General features: G+C 47.8%; 10 non-coding genes and 1 pseudogene across 10 annotated transcripts; all 11 read right to left on the reverse strand.

Moving 5' to 3' along the window:
• Positions 1-293: 293 nt before the first annotated feature.
• On the reverse strand, positions 294-449 carry LOC142691032 (U2 spliceosomal RNA; annotated as a pseudogene).
• A 1,280-nt stretch (positions 450-1,729) lies between these two features.
• On the reverse strand, positions 1,730-1,920 carry LOC142690758 (U2 spliceosomal RNA). Its single transcript, XR_012859447.1, has one exon. It is a non-coding gene; the product is annotated as a U2 spliceosomal RNA (small nuclear RNA).
• A 1,296-nt stretch (positions 1,921-3,216) lies between these two features.
• On the reverse strand, positions 3,217-3,407 carry LOC142690759 (U2 spliceosomal RNA). Its single transcript, XR_012859448.1, has one exon. It is a non-coding gene; the product is annotated as a U2 spliceosomal RNA (small nuclear RNA).
• A 1,288-nt stretch (positions 3,408-4,695) lies between these two features.
• LOC142690760 (U2 spliceosomal RNA) lies at positions 4,696-4,886 on the reverse strand. Its single transcript, XR_012859449.1, has one exon. It is a non-coding gene; the product is annotated as a U2 spliceosomal RNA (small nuclear RNA).
• A 1,292-nt stretch (positions 4,887-6,178) lies between these two features.
• LOC142690761 (U2 spliceosomal RNA) lies at positions 6,179-6,369 on the reverse strand. Its single transcript, XR_012859450.1, has one exon. It is a non-coding gene; the product is annotated as a U2 spliceosomal RNA (small nuclear RNA).
• Positions 6,370-7,661: 1,292 nt separating this feature from the next.
• LOC142690762 (U2 spliceosomal RNA) lies at positions 7,662-7,852 on the reverse strand. Its single transcript, XR_012859451.1, has one exon. It is a non-coding gene; the product is annotated as a U2 spliceosomal RNA (small nuclear RNA).
• A 1,276-nt stretch (positions 7,853-9,128) lies between these two features.
• On the reverse strand, positions 9,129-9,319 carry LOC142690763 (U2 spliceosomal RNA). The gene has a single exon (XR_012859452.1). It is a non-coding gene; the product is annotated as a U2 spliceosomal RNA (small nuclear RNA).
• A 1,284-nt stretch (positions 9,320-10,603) lies between these two features.
• Positions 10,604-10,794, reverse strand: LOC142690764 (U2 spliceosomal RNA). Its single transcript, XR_012859453.1, has one exon. It is a non-coding gene; the product is annotated as a U2 spliceosomal RNA (small nuclear RNA).
• Positions 10,795-12,070: 1,276 nt separating this feature from the next.
• LOC142690766 (U2 spliceosomal RNA) lies at positions 12,071-12,261 on the reverse strand. Its single transcript, XR_012859454.1, has one exon. It is a non-coding gene; the product is annotated as a U2 spliceosomal RNA (small nuclear RNA).
• A 1,284-nt stretch (positions 12,262-13,545) lies between these two features.
• LOC142690767 (U2 spliceosomal RNA) lies at positions 13,546-13,736 on the reverse strand. Its single transcript, XR_012859455.1, has one exon. It is a non-coding gene; the product is annotated as a U2 spliceosomal RNA (small nuclear RNA).
• Positions 13,737-15,020: 1,284 nt separating this feature from the next.
• On the reverse strand, positions 15,021-15,211 carry LOC142690768 (U2 spliceosomal RNA). Its single transcript, XR_012859456.1, has one exon. It is a non-coding gene; the product is annotated as a U2 spliceosomal RNA (small nuclear RNA).
• Between the last annotated feature and the right edge of the window lie 1,266 nt (positions 15,212-16,477).

Raw genomic sequence — 16,477 nt, forward strand, 5'->3', positions numbered from 1 at the left:
TACTTACCACGATTTCATCCCGGGTCCTGGTGCTGTGAGTCACAGATATCTGGGTTTGACGGAGGATAGGACACGACGTGAGACTGGTCACGCGGTTGCGTTCCACCTCCAGTCTCCTGAACCGCAATTTAATACACCTGTATCAAACCGGATATAAGTTCTCACCCCAACAGTCAAATCACTTATTCTTCAGCCATGATTAAGGACGAGGAGATCGTCTGAAACGCGTAGGCTCCACACACCTACCTTTTCTCCATTCATTCACCTTTCCTCTGCAGGAGCCAAGTCTCCTGATGTTTTTTACGTCATATCAATAAAATTGGAACGAGTTTCCATTTTAACTTACTTGGAAATTGGACTTATTTCTCCCTGCGCTGGATCACATCTACTGTCTTTTGTGTCAAGAACAGATACTACACTTGATCTTAGCCAAAAGGCCGAGAAGCGATAACCCGAACGGGCCGCGCGTTGCCCGAGCCTGCCCGATACTGCTGTTCAGCCCTTGCAGCGATTCAGCCTACTTCTAGGCAATTCCATGGGGCCCTGCAGGCTCACACACTCACAGCTACACGGGAGGTGAATAAAGGCCGGAGAGGAAGCCAGACAGGATTTGCTTCTTTTGCTTGCACCACAATGCAGTGCTGAAAGAGGAGGAATCTACATAAAAACGCCTTCCTGGCAACGCCCAAATGCCCTGCTGCCATGCAGATAAACACTGGCAGCGGCAGCAAGTGCATGCCCACAGCCACCCCTTGTTCCTTCACACCTTGTATCAGCTGTAATCCAGTCCAGTCCAGTGCTGCCTGCTGAGCAGCACTGACCAACACTGCCTGGGCCCAGGCTTTTATCTCTGAGGCCCCATTATGATGTCAGAAAGCTGGCTCTGGAATCCTGAGGGCTCCACTATGACACGTGCAAAGTTCCGTCTGAACTTTATATAAGACGGTGAGGCTCAGTCAGTCACTCAGTGTTGCCTGAGAGGGCAACACTGCAACAGCCGGCCGCCAGGCTGTCTTTTTTTTGCACAGCTAGTTGCCTCCAGGAGGCCACAAGAGGGAGACAAGGGACTGCAAAATGGAAAATAGGCATCCACCAACTTTACAGACAACTTCTCCTTGCTCCTACAACCTCCATCCTTGCACAGTTTGTTATTCTTCTAGGTAACATAGTAACAAATCCAAATTGCTGCTCTCTTTGTAGGCAAGCAAGGCTTTGTTGCAACTGCAATTCTTACTTCTTCTTGAAATGTAGGGACGACAGTACATTCCATCACATCCATCTAGTGTACACAGGTAGGTCCATTGTGGCGGGCAGGCGAGCGGGCGGGCTGCTTTATTGGCTGTTTGCTGTTCCCCTACTCCACTCCACTATTTGACTGTTGTGCTGCATCAATCAATCAATCAATCAATCAATCAATCAATCAATCAATCAGTGGCTGGCTCAGGTGCAGCTCTTTAACTTACCTAAAAGGGAGGGCGGAGAGAAGACAAGGAAGGTGAATGAGGTGTTCCAATGTGAAATGCCGGAAACACAGAAACACAGACGACACACAACAAGAGGTGGCAATCTATTCATTAATTGCATTTAATCAATGAGCTCATTATCACTCATGCATTGTCCAACAGGTGTTGAAATAATGGGATTAAAAGGGGAGATCCCTTCAGAAAGACAGAAACAATAGCAAAGACAAAAAACACTTTTGGAATCTGCTTTTAGTCAACACATAAGGAAAGGGTGCACCGGTCCTGGAAATACTGCAATACCAGGTCAATGCGTGGAGTGGACAGAGCAAGCTCTATTTCCATCTCCCTGTTCTAAAAATCCATTTAATATATGGTCCCCAGATAGGGGACGTATCAGATATTAAACTGATAAGAACAGATACTACACTTGATCTTAGCCAAAAGGCCGAGAAGCGATAACCCGAACGGGCCGCGCGTTGCCCGAGCCTGCCCGATACTGCTGTTCAGCCCTTGCAGCGATTCAGCCTACTTCTAGGCAATTCCATGGGGCCCTGCAGGCTCACACACTCACAGCTACACGGGAGGTGAATAAAGGCCGGAGAGGAAGCCAGACAGGATTTGCTTCTTTTGCTTGCACCACAATGCAGTGCTGAAAGAGGAGGAATCTACATAAAAACGCCTTCCTGGCAACGCCCAAATGCCCTGCTGCCATGCAGATAAACACTGGCAGCGGCAGCAAGTGCATGCCCACAGCCACCCCTTGTTCCTTCACACCTTGTATCAGCTGTAATCCAGTCCAGTCCAGTGCTGCCTGCTGAGCAGCACTGACCAACACTGCCTGGGCCCAGGCTTTTATCTCTGAGGCCCCATTATGATGTCAGAAAGCTGGCTCTGGAATCCTGAGGGCTCCACTATGACACGTGCAAAGTTCCGTCTGAACTTTATATAAGACGGTGAGGCTCAGTCAGTCACTCAGTGTTGCCTGAGAGGGCAACACTGCAACAGCCGGCCGCCAGGCTGTCTTTTTTTTGCACAGCTAGTTGCCTCCAGGAGGCCACAAGAGGGAGACAAGGGACTGCAAAATGGAAAATAGGCATCCACCAACTTTACAGACAACTTCTCCTTGCTCCTACAACCTCCATCCTTGCACAGTTTGTTATTCTTCTAGGTAACATAGTAACAAATCCAAATTGCTGCTCTCTTTGTAGGCAAGCAAGGCTTTGTTGCAACTGCAATTCTTACTTCTTCTTGAAATGTAGGGACGACAGTACATTCCATCACATCCATCTAGTGTACACAGGTAGGTCCATTGTGGCGGGCAGGCGAGCGGGCGGGCTGCTTTATTGGCTGTTTGCTGTTCCCCTACTCCACTCCACTATTTGACTGTTGTGCTGCATCAATCAATCAATCAATCAATCAATCAATCAATCAATCAATCAATCAATCAATCAATCAGTGGCTGGCTCAGGTGCAGCTCTTTAACTTACCTAAAAGGGAGGGCGGAGAGAAGACAAGGAAGGTGAATGAGGTGTTCCAATGTGAAATGCCGGAAACACAGAAACACAGACGACACACAACAAGAGGTGGCAATCTATTCATTAATTGCATTTAATCAATGAGCTCATTATCACTCATGCATTGTCCAACAGGTGTTGAAATAATGGGATTAAAAGGGGAGATCCCTTCAGAAAGACAGAAACAATAGCAAAGACAAAAAACACTTTTGGAATCTGCTTTTAGTCAACACATAAGGAAAGGGTGCACCGGTCCTGGAAATACTGCAATACCAGGTCAATGCGTGGAGTGGACAGAGCAAGCTCTATTTCCATCTCCCTGTTCTAAAAATCCATTTAATATATGGTCCCCAGATAGGGGACGTATCAGATATTAAACTGATAAGAACAGATACTACACTTGATCTTAGCCAAAAGGCCGAGAAGCGATAACCCGAACGGGCCGCGCGTTGCCCGAGCCTGCCCGATACTGCTGTTCAGCCCTTGCAGCGATTCAGCCTACTTCTAGGCAATTCCATGGGGCCCTGCAGGCTCACACACTCACAGCTACACGGGAGGTGAATAAAGGCCGGAGAGGAAGCCAGACAGGATTTGCTTCTTTTGCTTGCACCACAATGCAGTGCTGAAAGAGGAGGAATCTACATAAAAACGCCTTCCTGGCAACGCCCAAAAGCCCTGCTGCCGTGCAGATAAACACTGGCAGCGGCAGCAAGTGCATGCCCACAGCCACCCCTTGTTCCTTCACACCTTGTATCAGCTGTAATCCAGTCCAGTCCAGTGCTGCCTGCTGAGCAGCACTGACCAACACTGCCTGGGCCCAGGCTTTTATCTCTGAGGCCCCATTATGATGTCAGAAAGCTGGCTCTGGAATCCTGAGGGCTCCACTATGACACGTGCAAAGTTCCGTCTGAACTTTATATAAGACGGTGAGGCTCAGTCAGTCACTCAGTGTTGCCTGAGAGGGCAACACTGCAACAGCCGGCCGCCAGGCTGTCTTTTTTTTGCACAGCTAGTTGCCTCCAGGAGGCCACAAGAGGGAGACAAGGGACTGCAAAATGGAAAATAGGCATCCACCAACTTTACAGACAACTTCTCCTTGCTCCTACAACCTCCATCCTTGCACAGTTTGTTATTCTTCTAGGTAACATAGTAACAAATCCAAATTGCTGCTCTCTTTGTAGGCAAGCAAGGCTTTGTTGCAACTGCAATTCTTACTTCTTCTTGAAATGTAGGGACGACAGTACATTCCATCACATCCATCTAGTGTACACAGGTAGGTCCATTGTGGCGGGCAGGCGAGCGGGCGGGCTGCTTTATTGGCTGTTTGCTGTTCCCCTACTCCACTCCACTATTTGACTGTTGTGCTGCATCAATCAATCAATCAATCAATCAATCAATCAATCAATCAATCAATCAATCAGTGGCTGGCTCAGGTGCAGCTCTTTAACTTACCTAAAAGGGAGGGCGGAGAGAAGACAAGGAAGGTGAATGAGGTGTTCCAATGTGAAATGCCGGAAACACAGAAACACAGACGACACACAACAAGAGGTGGCAATCTATTCATTAATTGCATTTAATCAATGAGCTCATTATCACTCATGCATTGTCCAACAGGTGTTGAAATAATGGGATTAAAAGGGGAGATCCCTTCAGAAAGACAGAAACAATAGCAAAGACAAAAAACACTTTTGGAATCTGCTTTTAGTCAACACATAAGGAAAGGGTGCACCGGTCCTGGAAATACTGCAATACCAGGTCAATGCGTGGAGTGGACAGAGCAAGCTCTATTTCCATCTCCCTGTTCTAAAAATCCATTTAATATATGGTCCCCAGATAGGGGACGTATCAGATATTAAACTGATAAGAACAGATACTACACTTGATCTTAGCCAAAAGGCCGAGAAGCGATAACCCGAACGGGCCGCGCGTTGCCCGAGCCTGCCCGATACTGCTGTTCAGCCCTTGCAGCGATTCAGCCTACTTCTAGGCAATTCCATGGGGCCCTGCAGGCTCACACACTCACAGCTACACGGGAGGTGAATAAAGGCCGGAGAGGAAGCCAGACAGGATTTGCTTCTTTTGCTTGCACCACAATGCAGTGCTGAAAGAGGAGGAATCTACATAAAAACGCCTTCCTGGCAACGCCCAAATGCCCTGCTGCCATGCAGATAAACACTGGCAGCGGCAGCAAGTGCATGCCCACAGCCACCCCTTGTTCCTTCACACCTTGTATCAGCTGTAATCCAGTCCAGTCCAGTGCTGCCTGCTGAGCAGCACTGACCAACACTGCCTGGGCCCAGGCTTTTATCTCTGAGGCCCCATTATGATGTCAGAAAGCTGGCTCTGGAATCCTGAGGGCTCCACTATGACACGTGCAAAGTTCCGTCTGAACTTTATATAAGACGGTGAGGCTCAGTCAGTCACTCAGTGTTGCCTGAGAGGGCAACACTGCAACAGCCGGCCGCCAGGCTGTCTTTTTTTTGCACAGCTAGTTGCCTCCAGGAGGCCACAAGAGGGAGACAAGGGACTGCAAAATGGAAAATAGGCATCCACCAACTTTACAGACAACTTCTCCTTGCTCCTACAACCTCCATCCTTGCACAGTTTGTTATTCTTCTAGGTAACATAGTAACAAATCCAAATTGCTGCTCTCTTTGTAGGCAAGCAAGGCTTTGTTGCAACTGCAATTCTTACTTCTTCTTGAAATGTAGGGACGACAGTACATTCCATCACATCCATCTAGTGTACACAGGTAGGTCCATTGTGGCGGGCAGGCGAGCGGGCGGGCTGCTTTATTGGCTGTTTGCTGTTCCCCTACTCCACTCCACTATTTGACTGTTGTGCTGCATCAATCAATCAATCAATCAATCAATCAATCAATCAATCAATCAATCAATCAATCAGTGGCTGGCTCAGGTGCAGCTCTTTAACTTACCTAAAAGGGAGGGCGGAGAGAAGACAAGGAAGGTGAATGAGGTGTTCCAATGTGAAATGCCGGAAACACAGAAACACAGACGACACACAACAAGAGGTGGCAATCTATTCATTAATTGCATTTAATCAATGAGCTCATTATCACTCATGCATTGTCCAACAGGTGTTGAAATAATGGGATTAAAAGGGGAGATCCCTTCAGAAAGACAGAAACAATAGCAAAGACAAAAAACACTTTTGGAATCTGCTTTTAGTCAACACATAAGGAAAGGGTGCACCGGTCCTGGAAATACTGCAATACCAGGTCAATGCGTGGAGTGGACAGAGCAAGCTCTATTTCCATCTCCCTGTTCTAAAAATCCATTTAATATATGGTCCCCAGATAGGGGACGTATCAGATATTAAACTGATAAGAACAGATACTACACTTGATCTTAGCCAAAAGGCCGAGAAGCGATAACCCGAACGGGCCGCGCGTTGCCCGAGCCTGCCCGATACTGCTGTTCAGCCCTTGCAGCGATTCAGCCTACTTCTAGGCAATTCCATGGGGCCCTGCAGGCTCACACACTCACAGCTACACGGGAGGTGAATAAAGGCCGGAGAGGAAGCCAGACAGGATTTGCTTCTTTTGCTTGCACCACAATGCAGTGCTGAAAGAGGAGGAATCTACATAAAAACGCCTTCCTGGCAACGCCCAAATGCCCTGCTGCCATGCAGATAAACACTGGCAGCGGCAGCAAGTGCATGCCCACAGCCACCCCTTGTTCCTTCACACCTTGTATCAGCTGTAATCCAGTCCAGTCCAGTGCTGCCTGCTGAGCAGCACTGACCAACACTGCCTGGGCCCAGGCTTTTATCTCTGAGGCCCCATTATGATGTCAGAAAGCTGGCTCTGGAATCCTGAGGGCTCCACTATGACACGTGCAAAGTTCCGTCTGAACTTTATATAAGACGGTGAGGCTCAGTCAGTCACTCAGTGTTGCCTGAGAGGGCAACACTGCAACAGCCGGCCGCCAGGCTGTCTTTTTTTTGCACAGCTAGTTGCCTCCAGGAGGCCACAAGAGGGAGACAAGGGACTGCAAAATGGAAAATAGGCATCCACCAACTTTACAGACAACTTCTCCTTGCTCCTACAACCTCCATCCTTGCACAGTTTGTTATTCTTCTAGGTAACATAGTAACAAATCCAAATTGCTGCTCTCTTTGTAGGCAAGCAAGGCTTTGTTGCAACTGCAATTCTTACTTCTTCTTGAAATGTAGGGACGACAGTACATTCCATCACATCCATCTAGTGTACACAGGTAGGTCCATTGTGGCGGGCAGGCGAGCGGGCGGGCTGCTTTATTGGCTGTTTGCTGTTCCCCTACTCCACTCCACTATTTGACTGTTGTGCTGCATCAATCAATCAATCAATCAATCAATCAATCAATCAATCAATCAATCAATCAATCAGTGGCTGGCTCAGGTGCAGCTCTTTAACTTACCTAAAAGGGAGGGCGGAGAGAAGACAAGGAAGGTGAATGAGGTGTTCCAATGTGAAATGCCGGAAACACAGAAACACAGACGACACACAACAAGAGGTGGCAATCTATTCATTAATTGCATTTAATCAATGAGCTCATTATCACTCATGCATTGTCCAACAGGTGTTGAAATAATGGGATTAAAAGGGGAGATCCCTTCAGAAAGACAGAAACAATAGCAAAGACAAAAAACACTTTTGGAATCTGCTTTTAGTCAACACATAAGGAAAGGGTGCACCGGTCCTGGAAATACTGCAATACCAGGTCAATGCGTGGAGTGGACAGAGCAAGCTCTATTTCCATCTCCCTGTTCTAAAAATCCATTTAATATATGGTCCCCAGATAGGGGACGTATCAGATATTAAACTGATAAGAACAGATACTACACTTGATCTTAGCCAAAAGGCCGAGAAGCGATAACCCGAACGGGCCGCGCGTTGCCCGAGCCTGCCCGATACTGCTGTTCAGCCCTTGCAGCGATTCAGCCTACTTCTAGGCAATTCCATGGGGCCCTGCAGGCTCACACACTCACAGCTACACGGGAGGTGAATAAAGGCCGGAGAGGAAGCCAGACAGGATTTGCTTCTTTTGTTTGCACCACAATGCAGTGCTGAAAGAGGAGGAATCTACATAAAAACGCCTTCCTGGCAACGCCCAAATGCCCTGCTGCCATGCAGATAAACACTGGCAGCGGCAGCAAGTGCATGCCCACAGCCACCCCTTGTTCCTTCACACCTTGTATCAGCTGTAATCCAGTCCAGTCCAGTGCTGCCTGCTGAGCAGCACTGACCAACACTGCCTGGGCCCAGGCTTTTATCTCTGAGGCCCCATTATGATGTCAGAAAGCTGGCTCTGGAATCCTGAGGGCTCCACTATGACACGTGCAAAGTTCCGTCTGAACTTTATATAAGACGGTGAGGCTCAGTCAGTCACTCAGTGTTGCCTGAGAGGGCAACACTGCAACAGCCGGCCGCCAGGCTGTCTTTTTTTTGCACAGCTAGTTGCCTCCAGGAGGCCACAAGAGGGAGACAAGGGACTGCAAAATGGAAAATAGGCATCCACCAACTTTACAGACAACTTCTCCTTGCTCCTACAACCTCCATCCTTGCACAGTTTGTTATTCTTCTAGGTAACATAGTAACAAATCCAAATTGCTGCTCTCTTTGTAGGCAAGCAAGGCTTTGTTGCAACTGCAATTCTTACTTCTTCTTGAAATGTAGGGACGACAGTACATTCCATCACATCCATCTAGTGTACACAGGTAGGTCCATTGTGGCGGGCAGGCGAGCGGGCGGGCTGCTTTATTGGCTGTTTGCTGTTCCCCTACTCCACTCCACTATTTGACTGTTGTGCTGCATCAATCAATCAATCAATCAATCAATCAATCAATCAATCAGTGGCTGGCTCAGGTGCAGCTCTTTAACTTACCTAAAAGGGAGGGCGGAGAGAAGACAAGGAAGGTGAATGAGGTGTTCCAATGTGAAATGCCGGAAACACAGAAACACAGACGACACACAACAAGAGGTGGCAATCTATTCATTAATTGCATTTAATCAATGAGCTCATTATCACTCATGCATTGTCCAACAGGTGTTGAAATAATGGGATTAAAAGGGGAGATCCCTTCAGAAAGACAGAAACAATAGCAAAGACAAAAAACACTTTTGGAATCTGCTTTTAGTCAACACATAAGGAAAGGGTGCACCGGTCCTGGAAATACTGCAATACCAGGTCAATGCGTGGAGTGGACAGAGCAAGCTCTATTTCCATCTCCCTGTTCTAAAAATCCATTTAATATATGGTCCCCAGATAGGGGACGTATCAGATATTAAACTGATAAGAACAGATACTACACTTGATCTTAGCCAAAAGGCCGAGAAGCGATAACCCGAACGGGCCGCGCGTTGCCCGAGCCTGCCCGATACTGCTGTTCAGCCCTTGCAGCGATTCAGCCTACTTCTAGGCAATTCCATGGGGCCCTGCAGGCTCACACACTCACAGCTACACGGGAGGTGAATAAAGGCCGGAGAGGAAGCCAGACAGGATTTGCTTCTTTTGCTTGCACCACAATGCAGTGCTGAAAGAGGAGGAATCTACATAAAAACGCCTTCCTGGCAACGCCCAAATGCCCTGCTGCCATGCAGATAAACACTGGCAGCGGCAGCAAGTGCATGCCCACAGCCACCCCTTGTTCCTTCACACCTTGTATCAGCTGTAATCCAGTCCAGTCCAGTGCTGCCTGCTGAGCAGCACTGACCAACACTGCCTGGGCCCAGGCTTTTATCTCTGAGGCCCCATTATGATGTCAGAAAGCTGGCTCTGGAATCCTGAGGGCTCCACTATGACACGTGCAAAGTTCCGTCTGAACTTTATATAAGACGGTGAGGCTCAGTCAGTCACTCAGTGTTGCCTGAGAGGGCAACACTGCAACAGCCGGCCGCCAGGCTGTCTTTTTTTTGCGCAGCTAGTTGCCTCCAGGAGGCCACAAGAGGGAGACAAGGGACTGCAAAATGGAAAATAGGCATCCACCAACTTTACAGACAACTTCTCCTTGCTCCTACAACCTCCATCCTTGCACAGTTTGTTATTCTTCTAGGTAACATAGTAACAAATCCAAATTGCTGCTCTCTTTGTAGGCAAGCAAGGCTTTGTTGCAACTGCAATTCTTACTTCTTCTTGAAATGTAGGGACGACAGTACATTCCATCACATCCATCTAGTGTACACAGGTAGGTCCATTGTGGCGGGCAGGCGAGCGGGCGGGCTGCTTTATTGGCTGTTTGCTGTTCCCCTACTCCACTCCACTATTTGACTGTTGTGCTGCATCAATCAATCAATCAATCAATCAATCAATCAATCAATCAATCAATCAGTGGCTGGCTCAGGTGCAGCTCTTTAACTTACCTAAAAGGGAGGGCGGAGAGAAGACAAGGAAGGTGAATGAGGTGTTCCAATGTGAAATGCCGGAAACACAGAAACACAGACGACACACAACAAGAGGTGGCAATCTATTCATTAATTGCATTTAATCAATGAGCTCATTATCACTCATGCATTGTCCAACAGGTGTTGAAATAATGGGATTAAAAGGGGAGATCCCTTCAGAAAGACAGAAACAATAGCAAAGACAAAAAACACTTTTGGAATCTGCTTTTAGTCAACACATAAGGAAAGGGTGCACCGGTCCTGGAAATACTGCAATACCAGGTCAATGCGTGGAGTGGACAGAGCAAGCTCTATTTCCATCTCCCTGTTCTAAAAATCCATTTAATATATGGTCCCCAGATAGGGGACGTATCAGATATTAAACTGATAAGAACAGATACTACACTTGATCTTAGCCAAAAGGCCGAGAAGCGATAACCCGAACGGGCCGCGCGTTGCCCGAGCCTGCCCGATACTGCTGTTCAGCCCTTGCAGCGATTCAGCCTACTTCTAGGCAATTCCATGGGGCCCTGCAGGCTCACACACTCACAGCTACACGGGAGGTGAATAAAGGCCGGAGAGGAAGCCAGACAGGATTTGCTTCTTTTGCTTGCACCACAATGCAGTGCTGAAAGAGGAGGAATCTACATAAAAACGCCTTCCTGGCAACGCCCAAATGCCCTGCTGCCATGCAGATAAACACTGGCAGCGGCAGCAAGTGCATGCCCACAGCCACCCCTTGTTCCTTCACACCTTGTATCAGCTGTAATCCAGTCCAGTCCAGTGCTGCCTGCTGAGCAGCACTGACCAACACTGCCTGGGCCCAGGCTTTTATCTCTGAGGCCCCATTATGATGTCAGAAAGCTGGCTCTGGAATCCTGAGGGCTCCACTATGACACGTGCAAAGTTCCGTCTGAACTTTATATAAGACGGTGAGGCTCAGTCAGTCACTCAGTGTTGCCTGAGAGGGCAACACTGCAACAGCCAGCCGCCAGGCTGTCTTTTTTTTGCACAGCTAGTTGCCTCCAGGAGGCCATAAGAGGGAGACAAGGGACTGCAAAATGGAAAATAGGCATCCACCAACTTTACAGACAACTTCTCCTTGCTCCTACAACCTCCATCCTTGCACAGTTTGTTATTCTTCTAGGTAACATAGTAACAAATCCAAATTGCTGCTCTCTTTGTAGGCAAGCAAGGCTTTGTTGCAACTGCAATTCTTACTTCTTCTTGAAATGTAGGGACGACAGTACATTCCATCACATCCATCTAGTGTACACAGGTAGGTCCATTGTGGCGGGCAGGCGAGCGGGCGGGCTGCTTTATTGGCTGTTTGCTGTTCCCCTACTCCACTCCACTATTTGACTGTTGTGCTGCATCAATCAATCAATCAATCAATCAATCAATCAATCAATCAGTGGCTGGCTCAGGTGCAGCTCTTTAACTTACCTAAAAGGGAGGGCGGAGAGAAGACAAGGAAGGTGAATGAGGTGTTCCAATGTGAAATGCCGGAAACACAGAAACACAGACGACACACAACAAGAGGTGGCAATCTATTCATTAATTGCATTTAATCAATGAGCTCATTATCACTCATGCATTGTCCAACAGGTGTTGAAATAATGGGATTAAAAGGGGAGATCCCTTCAGAAAGACAGAAACAATAGCAAAGACAAAAAACACTTTTGGAATCTGCTTTTAGTCAACACATAAGGAAAGGGTGCACCGGTCCTGGAAATACTGCAATACCAGGTCAATGCGTGGAGTGGACAGAGCAAGCTCTATTTCCATCTCCCTGTTCTAAAAATCCATTTAATATATGGTCCCCAGATAGGGGACGTATCAGATATTAAACTGATAAGAACAGATACTACACTTGATCTTAGCCAAAAGGCCGAGAAGCGATAACCCGAACGGGCCGCGCGTTGCCCGAGCCTGCCCGATACTGCTGTTCAGCCCTTGCAGCGATTCAGCCTACTTCTAGGCAATTCCATGGGGCCCTGCAGGCTCACACACTCACAGCTACACGGGAGGTGAATAAAGGCCGGAGAGGAAGCCAGACAGGATTTGCTTCTTTTGCTTGCACCACAATGCAGTGCTGAAAGAGGAGGAATCTACATAAAAACGCCTTCCTGGCAACGCCCAAATGCCCTGCTGCCATGCAGATAAACACTGGCAGCGGCAGCAAGTGCATGCCCACAGCCACCCCTTGTTCCTTCACACCTTGTATCAGCTGTAATCCAGTCCAGTCCAGTGCTGCCTGCTGAGCAGCACTGACCAACACTGCCTGGGCCCAGGCTTTTATCTCTGAGGCCCCATTATGATGTCAGAAAGCTGGCTCTGGAATCCTGAGGGCTCCACTATGACACGTGCAAAGTTCCGTCTGAACTTTATATAAGACGGTGAGGCTCAGTCAGTCACTCAGTGTTGCCTGAGAGGGCAACACTGCAACAGCCGGCCGCCAGGCTGTCTTTTTTTTGCACAGCTAGTTGCCTCCAGGAGGCCACAAGAGGGAGACAAGGGACTGCAAAATGGAAAATAGGCATCCACCAACTTTACAGACAACTTCTCCTTGCTCCTACAACCTCCATCCTTGCACAGTTTGTTATTCTTCTAGGTAACATAGTAACAAATCCAAATTGCTGCTCTCTTTGTAGGCAAGCAAGGCTTTGTTGCAACTGCAATTCTTACTTCTTCTTGAAATGTAGGGACGACAGTACATTCCATCACATCCATCTAGTGTACACAGGTAGGTCCATTGTGGCGGGCAGGCGAGCGGGCGGGCTGCTTTATTGGCTGTTTGCTGTTCCCCTACTCCACTCCACTATTTGACTGTTGTGCTGCATCAATCAATCAATCAATCAATCAATCAATCAATCAATCAATCAATCAGTGGCTGGCTCAGGTGCAGCTCTTTAACTTACCTAAAAGGGAGGGCGGAGAGAAGACAAGGAAGGTGAATGAGGTGTTCCAATGTGAAATGCCGGAAACACAGAAACACAGACGACACACAACAAGAGGTGGCAATCTATTCATTAATTGCATTTAATCAATGAGCTCATTATCACTCATGCATTGTCCAACAGGTGTTGAAATAATGGGATTAAAAGGGGAGATCCCTTCAGAAAGACAGAAACAATAGCAAAGACAAAAAACACTTTTGGAATCTGCTTTTAGTCAACACATAAGGAAAGGGTGCACCGGTCCTGGAAATACTGCAATACCAGGTCAATGCGTGGAGTGGACAGAGCAAGCTCTATTTCCATCTCCCTGTTCTAAAAATCCATTTAATATATGGTCCCCAGATAGGGGACGTATCAGATATTAAACTGATAAGAACAGATACTACACTTGATCTTAGCCAAAAGGCCGAGAAGCGATAACCCGAACGGGCCGCGCGTTGCCCGAGCCTGCCCGATACTGCTGTTCAGCCCTTGCAGCGATTCAGCCTACTTCTAGGCAATTCCATAGGGCCCTGCAGGCTCACACACTCACAGCTACACGGGAGGTGAATAAAGGCCGGAGAGGAAGCCAGACAGGATTTGCTTCTTTTGCTTGCACCACAATGCAGTGCTGAAAGAGGAGGAATCTACATAAAAACGCCTTCCTGGCAACGCCCAAATGCCCTGCTGCCATGCAGATAAACACTGGCAGCGGCAGCAAGTGCATGCCCACAGCCACCCCTTGTTCCTTCACACCTTGTATCAGCTGTAATCCAGTCCAGTCCAGTGCTGCCTGCTGAGCAGCACTGACCAACACTGCCTGGGCCCAGGCTTTTATCTCTGAGGCCCCATTATGATGTCAGAAAGCTGGCTCTGGAATCCTGAGGGCTCCACTATGACACGTGCAAAGTTCCGTCTGAACTTTATATAAGACGGTGAGGCTCAGTCAGTCACTCAGTGTTGCCTGAGAGGGCAACACTGCAACAGCCGGCCGCCAGGCTGTCTTTTTTTTGCACAGCTAGTTGCCTCCAGGAGGCCACAAGAGGGAGACAAGGGACTGCAAAATGGAAAATAGGCATCCACCAACTTTACAGACAACTTCTCCTTGCTCCTACAACCTCCATCCTTGCACAGTTTGTTATTCTTCTAGGTAACATAGTAACAAATCCAAATTGCTGCTCTCTTTGTAGGCAAGCAAGGCTTTGTTGCAACTGCAATTCTTACTTCTTCTTGAAATGTAGGGACGACAGTACATTCCATCACATCCATCTAGTGTACACAGGTAGGTCCATTGTGGCGGGCAGGCGAGCGGGCGGGCTGCTTTATTGGCTGTTTGCTGTTCCCCTACTCCACTCCACTATTTGACTGTTGTGCTGCATCAATCAATCAATCAATCAATCAATCAATCAATCAATCAATCAATCAGTGGCTGGCTCAGGTGCAGCTCTTTAACTTACCTAAAAGGGAGGGCGGAGAGAAGACAAGGAAGGTGAATGAGGTGTTCCAATGTGAAATGCCGGAAACACAGAAACACAGACGACACACAACAAGAGGTGGCAATCTATTCATTAATTGCATTTAATCAATGAGCTCATTATCACTCATGCATTGTCCAACAGGTGTTGAAATAATGGGATTAAAAGGGGAGATCCCTTCAGAAAGACAGAAACAATAGCAAAGACAAAAAACACTTTTGGAATCTGCTTTTAGTCAACACATAAGGAAAGGGTGCACCGGTCCTGGAAATACTGCAATACCAGGTCAATGCGTGGAGTGGACAGAGCAAGCTCTATTTCCATCTCCCTGTTCTAAAAATCCATTTAATATATGGTCCCCAGATAGGGGACGTATCAGATATTAAACTGATAAGAACAGATACTACACTTGATCTTAGCCAAAAGGCCGAGAAGCGATAACCCGAACGGGCCGCGCGTTGCCCGAGCCTGCCCGATACTGCTGTTCAGCCCTTGCAGCGATTCAGCCTACTTCTAGGCAATTCCATGGGGCCCTGCAGGCTCACACACTCACAGCTACACGGGAGGTGAATAAAGGCCGGAGAGGAAGCCAGACAGGATTTGCTTCTTTTGCTTGCACCACAATGCAGTGCTGAAAGAGGAGGAATCTACATAAAAACGCCTTCCTGGCAACGCCCAAATGCCCTGCTGCCATGCAGATAAACACTGGCAGCGGCAGCAAGTGCATGCCCACAGCCACCCCTTGTTCCTTCACACCTTGTATCAGCTGTAATCCAGTCCAGTCCAGTGCTGCCTGCTGAGCAGCACTGACCAACACTGCCTGGGCCCAGGCTTTTATCTTTGAGGCCCCATTATGATGTCAGAAAGCTGGCTCTGGAATCCTGAGGGCTCCACTATGACACGTGCAAAGTTCCGTCTGAACTTTATATAAGACGGTGAGGCTCAGTCAGTCACTCAGTGTTGCCTGAGAGGGCAACACTGCAACAGCCGGCCGCCAGGCTGTCTTTTTTTTGCACAGCTAGTTGCCTCCAGGAGGCCACAAGAGGGAGACAAGGGACTGCAAAATGGAAAATAGGCATCCACCAACTTTACAGACAACTTCTCCTTGCTCCTACAACCTCCATCCTTGCACAGTTTGTTATTCTTCTAGGTAACATAGTAACAAATCCAAATTGCTGCTCTCTTTGTAGGCAAGCAAGGCTTTGTTGCAACTGCAATTCTTACTTCTTCTTGAAATGTAGGGACGACAGTACATTCCATCACATCCATCTAGTGTACACAGGTAGGTCCATTGTGGCGGGCAGGCGAGCGGGCGGGCTGCTTTATTGGCTGTTTGCTGTTCCCCTACTCCACTCCACTATTTGACTGTTGTGCTGCATCAATCAATCAATCAATCAATCAATCAATCAATCAATCAATCAATCAATCAGTGGCTGGCTCAGGTGCAGCTCTTTAACTTACCTAAAAGGGAGGGCGGAGAGAAGACAAGGAAGGTGAATGAGGTGTTCCAATGTGAAATGCCGGAAACACAGAAACACAGACGACACACAACAAGAGGTGGCAATCTATTCATTAATTGCATTTAATCAATGAGCTCATTATCACTCATGCATTGTCCAACAGGTGTTGAAATAATGGGATTAAAAGGGGAGATCCCTTCAGAAAGACAGAAACAATAGCAAAGACAAAAAACACTTTTGGAATC

The sequence above is a fragment of the Rhinoderma darwinii genome (genome assembly GCF_050947455.1).
Source record: "Rhinoderma darwinii isolate aRhiDar2 chromosome 5 unlocalized genomic scaffold, aRhiDar2.hap1 SUPER_5_unloc_35, whole genome shotgun sequence".
NCBI lineage: Eukaryota > Metazoa > Chordata > Amphibia > Anura > Rhinodermatidae > Rhinoderma > Rhinoderma darwinii.